The sequence below is a fragment of the Alligator mississippiensis genome, chromosome 13, assembly GCF_030867095.1.
Source record: "Alligator mississippiensis isolate rAllMis1 chromosome 13, rAllMis1, whole genome shotgun sequence".
NCBI classification, from domain to species: Eukaryota; Metazoa; Chordata; order Crocodylia; family Alligatoridae; genus Alligator; species Alligator mississippiensis.
The window spans coordinates 38,161,524-38,174,688 of NC_081836.1; the positions used below are offsets into that span (position 1 = coordinate 38,161,524).

The following is a 13,165-nucleotide window of genomic DNA, read 5'->3' on the forward strand; positions in this document are numbered from 1 at the left end:
ACCATACTTTGGCACAGTTTTCCATTCATGTAAGTAAATGCAGATTGCAGGATCATTCCCCCTAGGCTCCAAAGCAGTCCCGATCAAAGGCAGGTTGAGATTACTGAGGACCTTGTAAAACCCCACAAATGTTACATCAGTTTAGAACATGATAGTACACATAAATAATCCTTACACAGGAGCATGGTCTCACACAATGATTCCCAAACATTTGGAAGATGAGTATTCACTCCATTCGCTAAAACAACTGTGCCTTCCTTCAACTCCATCCTGTCAGCAAGGCAGCTCACAAGTTTGCACTGCCACCTTTCTGCAGCACCCTGAGTAATCCTGGCTGTCCTCTCATGCTCTGGGCGAAGTTAACCTTCTACCTTACTCAGATAATTGAGAGAAGGCCTGTTGCTGGGATAATGTGCACGAGCAATATTTTAACTGCCTCAGAAAAAGATGTGGCCAAATCTCAGAATGAGCCAACTTAAAAATGAACACTGGAGATCCAGGAAGAGCACGCAGCAACTGCTGCAGCGTCCTTAGCCTTGCTCTCTGCTTCACCCCACTGATTTCCTCTGGCAGCCCTTTAGTCTTCTCCTTAAGATCAGACCCTGCTCTCCCTAAGCAGATGGAAGTAAGGAGCAAATTTGGAAAAAAAACCCTTGAAATTAAACAAAGGATTATAGGTGATGGTGACAGGTGCATAAGCGCACAGGCTCATGGGAACATGGGAGCATGGATTCGTGGTACAGTCTTTGTAAGGGAACTAAGAATTTTGTAACTGTAAAAGTGTGTTTTGTGGTCTGCCAAGTGAGCCACAGTGGTCACAAGACAGGCTGGTAGAGGTATAGTTATATATATACACAGAGACAGAGACAGTGAGACAGAGAGAGAGAAAAAATTATATTTTTTGCAAAAAAATTGTGATAGTTTCCCATCAGCATTTTTGGCACCAGGGGAGGATGTTGGAGCTTCCTCCAGCATCTCCAAGTGCTGGCTTGGTAGTGCAGTATCTCCAGGCTGGTGCCCATTCTCCTCTCGGAGAGCATTTGCTGCTTTTGGCAGTGATTTAATGATAGACAATGTATTTAGAGAGATATCCTTGTATGAGATTATAAAACAAGGGACTTTTTTCTCCGTGCTAATGGGGGGGGGGGGGGCGCACCTTGTCTTGGATTCAAGTAAATACAGTAATGATAATATTATGCACAGACAAATAAATACTACAAGCTCAATTCTGCAAATCTCTGCTCATGCATATAATCCTTATGCACATGAATATGCCAATTGATTTTGTGGGAATATTCAAGTTAATAGAGAAGTTTGTGGGATGGATCCAGTTAAGTGAAGGGGATTTTTGAGGGATGGGGTTCTTTTGGGGGGGAGGGGGGGTTGCACAGTTCAAAATAAATCAGGTTTTATGAAAATTAAGCTTTTCACAGTAGTATTATCTAACAGTGTTAATTATCTAGGTTTCCCTGTGTAGCTGCTGGTATAATTTTTAAGTAATTCTAGAAAAAATAATGTATGTCCATTTGCCCATCTAGCAAGAGAAAGCAACTGAAAATATTACATGTGTGAACTGTGACCAAGTGAGAGATGCTATAGGATCCTTTTCTATTTTTTTAATTGAGCCATTTATCAGTTATATTAACATAGAGGTTATTTTTGCATTATTTGTCTAACTAGTCTCTTAGCTTTGGATTAAACCTGTGTAAAGAAAAACATTATGAATATTAGTGCTCAGGAAAATGTGTTACCCTGCTCCTTAATGTCAAGCAACATCTAAACCTGCACTGAAGTTTTAAATCTAAAATTTCCTAATCAAATATAGAACATCACATTTCAAAGCTAATGCTAATCCTGTAACAATTAATATGAGGCTATTTTTACATGTATTCTGCTTCACAATCAAAATATGTACACAGTTAAAATCCATTAAACACCCAAATCAGCTATAGTTTAAATAAAACATACTATATATTCATTGTAAAAAACTTTAAAGCATAGAATGAAATATAATTAACAATTACATGATAACATTATATAAATTTAATAAAACCCATATAGCTTTTAATCACTTTCTTTCATTTCAAGTTTAGTTGTGAACACCAAATATTTTGGCAAATTGCAATTACACAAGTATGTAGGGGAATTTTATTACACTGAGGATAAGATCCTGCAGCCAATATGAATATAGCTGGAAGGTTTGCAAGGTACTGAGAAAAACACACAAGTAACTAATATATGAAGTAAAATTAAGGGAATGACCAATATAAACGTTTGCAAATACAGACAAGCAATATATTGACACACCTCAAAAAACATAGCAAAATAATAGATAACATTTTAAAATCACTCAGAATATATTAATATTTTCACATCCTCAATCACCACCACATTAGGAATATAAGGAAATAGGAAAGTGATTTTAGTAATGTGTAATAGATTTCCACACAACTTATGTAAGACAAACATCAGACTTATTGATATATTTATATGAGTGTAATAAGCATATTTTGCCATTAATATTTGAACATAATGCATAATTTTCTTTTTGTGGGGCAGATGTTTTTGGCTCAACAATCCCAGAGTTGTTTCAAGAAGTACAGCTTCTTATTAACCCCCGGAGAATGCCCTACTTATTCTGTAATTTAATTATACAAGAGAGCTGTCAGTAATCCCAATATAGCAAATCTGCCTTAAAGTTTTTGTGACTATTATAAAAGTTTCTAATCAGGAGGACCAAAAATGTTTGCCTTGATTTCATTAGAATGATGGGAATACATTTGAGTAATTCTAAGTGCTCCTTCATGTGCTTATAATTTACAAGGTTTGTTAATTGTGCAGGTAGGGGCTCCATAAAGTATTTTATTAAACTGAAAACCTGAAACAAATGTGACCATGGTATTTTATTTCAGAAAGTTGTTATAAATACTATGTAGCAATTACATGTGGGCAAAATAAGATTTAAAAGATTCAAAGCAAGCAAACAAACAAACAAACAGCTCAACAGTTTTGAGTCAGTAATTTGCCCGAGTCTGAGATTCAACTTGAGGTCTCCAGAGAGTCCAATACAAGAAAAACAGTCATCCAGCATGTGCTCTCCAGGGTCCACAGCACCACTGGTATACAGCTGGCTGTCCTGGATGCCCCAGCCATGCCTTAGCATCTGTCTTGGCACAGTGGATCCCACCTTACTGGAACCTTTTAAGCTAGCTGTTAGGGGCAGCATAGGAGCCCAGAACCAGCCTGGAGATGACATTGAGATCCTGGTAGAGACAGCAATGAGCTGACCAGGGTTAAGTTGATCTAAATGCCTAATCATGCACCCACTGTTGTCAGCTGAATGGGGAGTGCATAGGACTGTCCAAATAAGCCTTCTACTGTACATCTGGCAATGAGATAGATACTATATATCCTTGTGCAGTGGAAAGGGTGGTGTCTACTGTACCTTGGTGGTCAGTTTGTTGACCTAAATTCTGACACCTGATGTTATATGGAAGAATGTTAGCTAGGTCTGGCTATCACACAGGTAGCTTCAATGCTATTCTGATAATTGCCGTAGCATGATGAAGATGTCAACTAGACCACTGCAGTGGGACATGACATTCACCAAACGAGTAATAGAAAACAAGCCCCAAACTATGCAGCCTTTAGGTTCTAGTTCTCTATGTATTTACAGCACTGCAAATACTGCACAATAGATGACATCCATGCTGGGCTCAGTGCTTTAAAAGACACAAGACAGATTGCTGTTGTGCAGTGTGTATTTGAGGCAAAAGTTAGGTAAATTGATAGGACAGAGGCTGAGCAGCACACATTTGAACATTTGTTCATGTGGAAGAAAGTAATGATCAATAGTTTACATCAGTAATATAAAACATGGAAGAATTTTGCAAGTGATCCTTACCCATGCAAATCATCTATAGAAGCATAAAGGAGCCAGTCATTACCAAAAGAAGATGTTTGCTGTTCCAAAGTCTGTCTAACTAATATACTTACAACATTCAAAGTAAACACTATTTCATACAGGAATTGCTGAACAACTGATGCTCCTTTTGTGTCATGGTGGTTTACTGGGTAACTTGGCAAAAGCACCTGACAGCTAAGAATAAGCAGTCATCTCAGAGCAGAAGTCATATATAGCATAATAACTGGGGGTGCAACGTGCACCATGAAAACAATTATATGATGACCCAGTCCAAACTGATACAGACAATAGCAATAAGACCACAATCTTAGAGGCAAACCATGAACCGAGCAGTTGATGCGTCTTGCTATGGCTTCATTACAATGAGTTTGGGTCTTGTTCCGGACTCAGGCCAAGACTGCCACAAGGCAAACCAATTCTAAATGGAGACCTGGACATTTAGGCTAGGATATTAACAGTAGCTAAACGTGATGCTAATTACATCATTTCAATGTGTGATTAATGAGAGTAATGACACTAGCTTGATGGGTCATTCAGTTAGGGCAGACCTTTGATTTTTTTTTTTTTTTGGATTGACTTCAGCTATTCCAGGACATAAGAGCACAAGCTCTGGATACAAACAAATCCAGAAGATGAAGTAACAGCCAAGGAGTATTAGGATGGGGAATAGATTTCACAGATGCAGTCATGTCACAGTTCACCTACTTGAAATTTAAGACAGAGCAGTGAATTTCACTTGCAACTTACAGAAATTAATTCCCCAAAGGGTTAAGTGAATTACATATGGAAATCTCATTACCAACCAAGTGGAGCTTTGGAACAGATTCTGTACATAGCAAAAATCAATTTTAGAGTCAGGTCTTTTTTTTACTTGTACAAAGATTCTATTCAGCTGAGCTCCTTTAGGACAGTTCTACCATTTTCTCCAAAAAAAGATGGACAGAATATTTCTGCTCCTGAGCGGAAACCTTACAAACCAAGAAAACAGGGTGCAACAGTAAGCAAACATTTTAACCATGGGAACAGAAGCACAGACACATTAATTACTACTAAAATACAAAAATGAAAGATTGGAAATTACTAAACCAAAGAGAAACACCTATTTTGTATTCTAGGTACTGCTACTTACAAGTAAAGTATATTTAAGTCATCACAATCCTGAATCAGCCACTGGAGGACTAGGGAGTTTTTTCCATCCCCATATCTATTTTTTAATGAACTTGGAGAGGCTGATAGTTTTTAAGTTCATGTGTGTGTGGTCATGTGGGTTAACATATGCAACAACATGTGCAGAAGTACTGAAAATTATGTGCATTTTATAAAGACTCCATACCCACATAAATAACTTTAAAGTATGCATTAGTAACTGTGACCTAGTCATCACATCTCTCTTTTTTATTTAAGGTGCTAACATCTATCATGATGAACTCGATGTATCAATTAGGATGTCAGGCCTTTTATAGAACATCCACTATAATTCAGCATTTATTAGCTGGACCATTATGTGAGAGCATCAGTTGTGACTAGAAAGGTCATTCAAAACACTGAGATTGAAATGACACCTTTAGTTTAACTAGATGATAAATAGTGAAGAATGCCCTTAGTCCCTGTTAATAAAAGATGGAAATGGGGATGATTCAAAGTGCAGAAGCATTCCTAATTCATTTGTCATAACCAATAAATTATGTCATCTCTCCTTCTATTTTTCAATTGTAACAAGAATTCTTGAATACCCAATAGGATATAACCCCTATTTTAATACAGAAAAGTCATCCATGATGGAATAATAATGATTCCTCATTTTTGGGTAATATTTGTGCTTTGATAAAAAGTTTTAGGACTTGATGTGCTGAAAGATAATACGTCTCTGAAAAGCTAAGTGACTCTCCAGTCAGTAAATGCCTTGTTGAATTATTCTCGCTTCTATACATAAAGTGACAAACAAGGTTCTTTAAGAGCTCTTCCACGTCAACAAGGAATTTTTACCCATCATTCTGAAAAGAAGGTGGCTGTGGCAGAGGGCTTAATCATGCAAAGTGCCAAGGTGGAGCACTGAGTACTCTGTAGGACTTTGCCTACAAGTGTCCTCAAAGTTTCAAAAAAATTAAAAATGCTGCAAGCAGGTGTGCTGCATGTAATTATCAGATTTTTGTCTGCCGTTCAATTGTGGATTATGCAGAAAAACTATTTTCCTCACAAACATCATATCATATTATATCTAGAATTTATACACAAGCCAACTGTACATCTTAACTTCATGCTGACTTTATGGGGATTTAACAGTAACATATGGTTTCTCACCAAATAGTTATAACAAAAATAAGTATCTGTTTAGTATGCAAGACTGCCGTCACCCAACACTAGGCTACAAACAGAAAAATCAAGTCTAACCTAAATGTCTGTGCTCTTAAAAAACCTCTAAGTCCTACTACTCAAATTCATTCAAGTGCAATACATGTGATCTCCTGAAGTGCTGCACTTGTTTCTGAAGTGTGCTAACAACATTCAACATTTTTCTTCATGATGCAAAGTGGGGCAAAATATTTTACTGTTATAAGTAGTCTTAAAAAGCTAATTGTCATATAATCTTACGTGCAAATCACATGCAGTACCTCTAGGCTGATGAAAATTCAATTTGGCAGTAAAGCAATATTCACCAAAAATAACTTTCATTCTGGAAAAACATAAATGTTATTGACACGTTGCAGAGAAATCTTTTAGAATATACAATAATTCAGTAGGAAGCTGCTCCATATAGTTTTTGCTTTGAAACAGCACAATAAAAGCCATTAGAGGCATCTTCCTTTGAACTGTTTGCAGTGCACATGTAATGTAGGTAATATGCAGCGACATTATGTTAATGCAACAAAAGCTTCAAAACAACAACTTTTCCTACCTTGTCTGCCATTATCATGGAGGACCCACCATGAATTCCGAGAATCGGAATAAAGGTCTGAGATGAAATAAAATCCAAAATCTGGGCTATCGCCTCCTGATCAGTATCATCTCCAAAAACCACCCCATGGATCTTGGTGCCTGACATCAAGTCACAAACATGTGTTATAATGCTTTTAGGGTCAGTCTGGTTCACCAGAAGGGTCACTACATTGACATCAATGGCCAGGTCTGCTGACATTTCCCTGGTCCAGAGAGCTCGGATGTCTCTCTCCGTGATATACTTCGTCCTTCCCAGAATCACTGCAATGTTCAGGATGGGATAACTTTTCTCTGCTCCGCGAACAAGATCCAACTGCACCAGTAGAGCTTGGAGTACCAGGAGAGCATAGCCAATTTTCCCCATCTTTGCCAGGTTTATCCCCTGTAAAAGTGATCACATTGTATGATAGAGAGAAAAAAAAAGCAAAGCACACTTATGTAGTCTCCTACCAGACTTTTCATGCAAAACATCTGCACAAGGCATCCTTTAAGGCCATTCCCTTAAATAGGCTGTTTACTGTAACCTTAATATTGACTTCATTTTATCCCCCCTAACCCCCCTTTTCCCCCCCAAAAAATTAGCTCCACAATGACAGCGATGACTTTTCTCCAGCAAGCTGGAAAAGTGCAGCACAAGATCTGGGGAAAGACATACTGCTTCCAATCTAGTTAACATAAGTTAAATAACAATTAGCATGGGACAGACCTGTGTTTTTCTTACACTTCACCAAAAATTTACAACCCCCCCCCCACAAAAAAAAAAGCAGGTAAGCGACTAGGAAGGAGACTCACCTTTCCTTAAAATGCTGCGCACACAGAGAAGTGTGCTGACAACCCGCACCCACACGCCCCATCTGTCTGTCTTTGTATCCCAGAATTGTGCATTTTTAGTTTCCAACCTCTCAGATGGCTGCAACTCATGAATAACCACTTCATTTCTGGAACAGGTTCAGAGACACTACCCCCCCCCCCCCAACTCTGCATTCAGTTTAACTCCTCCACACTGGGATCTCAGGGAACCAGGCTGTCACTGGGGTTGGAGGAAAGGTGTTCAGTGAAAGCACCTCTGCATTGAAACTGCCTTTTGTGTCCTCAGCAGCTCCTTACGGGCTAAAGATGGGGAGGCAGGTGGGCAGGGAGGGGGAAGAACAGCAGATGATGAGAGTGAGCTGAACATCACCCCCTAAACGTGGGGGAGGGACCAGGCTCTCTCATGTCTTTTTTGGGCCCGGGGATGGCCAGCCCCTTTCTGGCACTGCCCACACACATCATGCAGCAAACACTAGCAGCGCTGCCCGAGCGGGGGCCGCATTGCTCAGGTCTCTGCCCCTGCTCCTGCTACCCACCAGGTCTCCATCGTCCCTCGGGATCTGGCCCCTCGTCTGCCGCTGGCTACCAGCCAGCCCCGGCTCCGGCTCCGGCTCCGGCTCCGGCCCGGGGGTGGGAAGCAACACGGGGCTTTCCGAGGCAGCTCCGCGGGGGGCGAGCTGCCCGGTGCTTGCTAAGCCCTGGCGCTGCGCGCCAGCTCCCTACTCCCGCAGGTTTGGAAAGAAATAACCCCAGCCCCCTGCAGCTGTGGAGCTCTTTCCTCTCCTCCCGCTCTCGGGGAAGAGGGGCATTTCTGACATGCGATCTGGCTTTGCTTCAGAAAGTGCGCTGCGCTGGGAAGCAGGGCTGGTGGCGGTGACAGTTGTAGGCACGCACGCAGCCCGAGCAGGAGGTGAAATCCTGCGAAGTTCACCTACTACGTATGACAGCGGCACAGAATCCCCTTCCATTCATGCGGCGGCCAAGCGAAGGGCAACAGCGCCCCGCGGTGGTCTCGCAGCGCCCGGCCTCATTGCACAAACTTTCCAAACCTACCAGAAATGTCAGAAGACGTAGTTGCTGCTATTTGGCATGTTGCAAACTTTGGCATCTCGCAGTCCTCAGCTCCAAGGGTTAGAGGGTGCCGCCATCCTTCTTTCCAAACGCATGATGCTGGCTGCAGCTTGCAGTCCTCATCGCATCCAAGGGAGGCAGCTATGCGAGCAGGAGGATATGGAAAGGGGGTCTGCAAAATGAAGGGAAGGAGAAGGGTTAAGGGGTTGCAGGAACTGGGGAGAAAAGATGGATGTCAACCATTAGTCGGACCGAAGGTGGGATTGAACCCAAAACCCTGGTGGACGAGCCATGTAAACCGGAGGTGTCACGCCAATAAAGTTGGTGTTTCATTTTATGGAAAAATGAATTCCAGATCTTCGCTACCACAAGTCAGAGTGTGGCCAGCTTCCCTGAAAATCCTCTCCCTCCTACCCAGGCAGGTTGGGAAAAAAAATACTGTGCTAGTAACAGTGTGGTTGCTTCCCATGGCAATGCATGGTTTTGAGCTAGAAGGGGATGAGGCAGCCGACCTGGAATGAATAGCTGGGAGCAAAACTAATTCAGATGATCAAGGGCACGAGTTTTCGTGACAGGTTCAAAACAAGCATAATCTAGAAAACAGCTCTATCAGTAAGGGAAATCGCTCTTTTTTGATCTCGTAGAGGAGCAGCCTGGGTCTTCATTTACGGTAAACAAACTGGGCGAGATACAGACGAAGCAATTACTCCAGGAAAAGCGGTGCTTGCTTTGATTTCTCATTTATTAGCTCTAGAAGAAAAAAAAGAAAATGACTGATACTTCCTAAAGTACCCATAGCTCAATTCAGAATGGTGGCATGTTTGGCAAATAAAAAGCAGCATTAGCTATAAGCTTCATGACTAGAAACTAGAAACTAAAAACCAGGATTTTGAGAGAGACTGCAACATTTCCATAAATGTATGCATGCCATTCAGAGCCCATTTGCAGCTACTAAGAGCACATTAGAGCTAGCCAGAAAGGGAAATACTTACTGCATTCTCCCTCCACATAGTTCCAGTCTTAAGATCCTCCAAGTCATTTCAGTAGATTCCTTTGCAAACAACGAAGTAGAAAATAGACCTCTTAATCCCTTGATTTCATCCTGCAACTTCTTCCCACTGCAGTAAAGACAAGCCCAGCAGCTCTTTATCGCTTAAAATCCCCCATGATCAAGTTTTAGCAATGCCATTGCCACTGAGATTTGTTCTGTACTCTTGGCAGGAGGCGTTCAAGCATCTTCATTTTTTTTTAAAAGGCAATTGTAATCTTGCTGCAGCAATGCTCCAGGATAGCGGGCTCACAGCCTCAGTATTCCTCTCGGCTTCTTGGAAACGGAGGGGCTTGTCAGCATCACGTCCCGAAGGGGGGAGAGGGAATTGCAGTGCCTTGCACAGAGCAGGGATTTTTCCCCTTGCTGGGAAAGCGCGGGTGAGAGTAGCCCTGTCCTGCACGTAAGAGGCAGGGAGCTGCAGTCGGGTTTGGAGCTGCATGCACAGTCTAGTAATCCACGCTGCAAGCAGCAAAGCTTTTCAGCAATGCCAAGCAGGGTCCTTTCTCTGCCCACCCGCCTCCTCCCACTCACACTGGGGGGATGGGATGGGGGGGTAACTGGAATAGGGAATTAATCCAACAGAATCTGACTACGTGGAAAGAAAGCAAGACAAGTATTTTAGTGGTGACATTCAATTCATAGGTGTCCCCTGCTTCCTGCCACATGCTCCCATCTTCCTCCTACAAACACCAGGGCGGTTGGGTCTGGGCACTTCCAGTCCAAGCTCCTGGGTTGCCGGGGAGGTAAAACCAGTCCTGCTCTGGGCACTGCAAGAGCAACTCTCCCATCAGCAGCACCAAGGGCTGGGCAGGCAGTAGGGATCCCTGCCCTGGGCCATCATTCCTCTGGATCTAGGCCAGAGTGGAGATCACAAGGGCTCTATGCCTCTGCCATGTGAGCTCTGGGGAAGTAAAAGCAACGATTCTGAGGGTGAAGCCAGCTCTGAAAGTGTGAGACCCAGGTCTTGGGGCTGATAAAAAGAACAGCACCTAGTCCCCTTCCTCTCTAGTCTTCTAGAACAGTTTAAGGAACCATGCCCATTTATCTTCCTTTCCATCCATCTACAGTCCTGCAGACACTGAGGACAGACCAGTACTGTACTAAAAGTCCTGGCAGCCCTGCATGAACTTTTAATATTGGGCCCCCCTTCACCGGAGATAATTTTAATAATAATCAGACAATGGGGGGGGGGGGGGAGGAACCATTTTCAGGCCCCCTTTCTTTCTGGGTTGGGTTGCCAAATCTGACTGAAGCTATTCCAGGAGATTTTTTTTTCCAGCATGATGTAATGTTATTAATTGTACTGTTCAACCCATTCACAGTATCAATCTCCTGGATTGCTTTCAATAGTCACCGGGAGATCGATGCCGATTCCACTAGACTCCTGGCCAATCCGGGAGGGTTGGCAATCCTATGTCCGGGCCCTAGGCAGCCACCCGGTTCACCCATGCCTGTGTCCAGCTCTGGGACAGACTGCTAATTGTCCCCTGCCACCCTCTGCTTTCCCTGCACCCCACCACCTCCCTACTACCTTACTCTCTGTTACTTGTCTCTTCCCCAGCCACCCCACTTTTCAACCCGGTCAGCCTACTCCTGACTTGGTTCACTTTTACAAAGTGGAGCTAATACTTTGTGTATTGATCACAGCACAGTTTTTGTGTTACATCCTTTTCTTTCTACCTTCGTTGCTCTTTTCCATATCCTTGTTAAACTTTTCAGAGCAGAGAGTATGTATACATCTGTTCAACACCTAGCACAAATGGGATCTAAACTCAACAGGACTACTAGGCTGTATTATGCATAATACATGTATTACAGGCTGTATTATATATACTACACAGTGGCATAACAAACAGAGTTGCCACCTAGGGAAAACACTGCTGGAGAGTTGGGGAGCGCAGTGCAGATTGTGGGGAACATAAGTTTAGAGGGTGGGGGAGAGGAATGGGATCTGACAGCAGAGGCAGAGGGCACAGGATCTGAGAGCAGGGGTGGGTGGGGAAGCACCCACAGGTTCAAGGAGTTGGGGAGGGACTCGTACAAGGGTGACCACATGTCCCCAGTTGAGCCAGAACAGTCCCAGTTTCCAGAGGCTGCTCCCAGCTAGCTGTTGAGAATTATAATGGGGATCTCAGAAATGCAGGGGCACAGGGCACAGTCTGGCCAGGAGTCAGAACGGTGTAGAGCACCTTGCAGGTGAGCAGGCAGCCCCACCCCCTCTGACTTGTGAGAGGGGGGTGGGGGGAGGGAGGCCAGTGTCCTGGATTTTCAGGATTTCCATATGGTCAGCCTACCTCTTACCCACACCAGGAACTCCAGAATCCCAGCTGAACTGCTGCTGCCAGCACATCCGCCCATGCTGACCAGGTTACTCTGGAAGTGGCAGCAGCCAGGAACTGTTTTGAAGTTCCCAGCATAGCAATGCCTTTAAGGCATGGACTCCAGAGGGATCAGGGGCAATTCCAGTGCCCCTCCTAACTTGCAGCCCAGGGCAGGTGCTGCTCTTGCCCACCCCTAGTTACATTACTGAAAATGCATACCAGCCCACCACAGTGAAATTTGCCTGTCTTTACCCTACAGAACTCCCTACCTTAAATATTTCATTATCAGTTTTATTGACCATCACACCTTTGTGATCACATCCCCCAACAGCTCTATGCTTTTTTTGCAACCTTTGTCCTCAGTACATAAAGAAAAGATTTCTATATGCATTGCATTAGTCCTACTAGCAAAGCAATAAAAGAACTATAATACTACCATTTGTGAAAATGTGATGTTGTAAGCTTTAACATATTTCGCCCTTGACATACTTCTCTTTTACAAAGATTACAACAGTGCCAGGTAATGTTAGTAGCACTAAGCTGGTCCTCTTGCCATTATAAGTCCTTTCCAGAGATTATCATACCAAGCAATTCACAAGTGGGTGAAAACAAGAACTTGTGATACTAACATACAGGTAAAACTTGCTATAACAAAGCTGGAATTCACCTGGACGTACATTAGAAATTATTTAAATATCAAGAAAAGTTCAATGTATTTAACATTCCATCCAGAAAGAGCACACACCAACTGCTGAAACTTCCTTAGCCTGACAAAGGGTTTTTGAACTTGAAAGCTTGCTTAATAACTATTCTCCAATCATTTGGGTTGGTCTAATAAAAGATATCAAATTCACCCAAGGAACCTTGTCTGCCTATGTCCTTAGACCAACACAGCTACAACATACCCCCTTGCGATGTATTTAACAAGCATTTAGTGCATTGCAGTCTAATTGATTTTTGATAGCTTTAAAAGCTGAATTGTGAAAGAATGAAGATCTTAATTTTATATACCTATGTTATGTTGATATAGATATATTTGGATAGACTGGA

The 13,165-nt window shown here is 42.6% G+C and overlaps 1 non-coding gene across 2 annotated transcripts; it reads right to left on the reverse strand.

Moving 5' to 3' along the window:
- Positions 1-2,888: 2,888 nt before the first annotated feature.
- On the reverse strand, positions 2,889-10,239 carry LOC102565271 (uncharacterized). Of its 2 annotated transcripts, none has more exons than XR_009456397.1 (3): positions 9,736-10,239; positions 8,726-8,915; positions 2,889-7,244 (listed from the first exon to the last, which is right to left on the reverse strand). It is a non-coding gene; the product is annotated as an uncharacterized LOC102565271 (transcript). The 2 variants fall into 2 exon arrangements; XR_009456398.1 differs by having other exon boundaries at positions 8,726-9,493.
- Between the last annotated feature and the right edge of the window lie 2,926 nt (positions 10,240-13,165).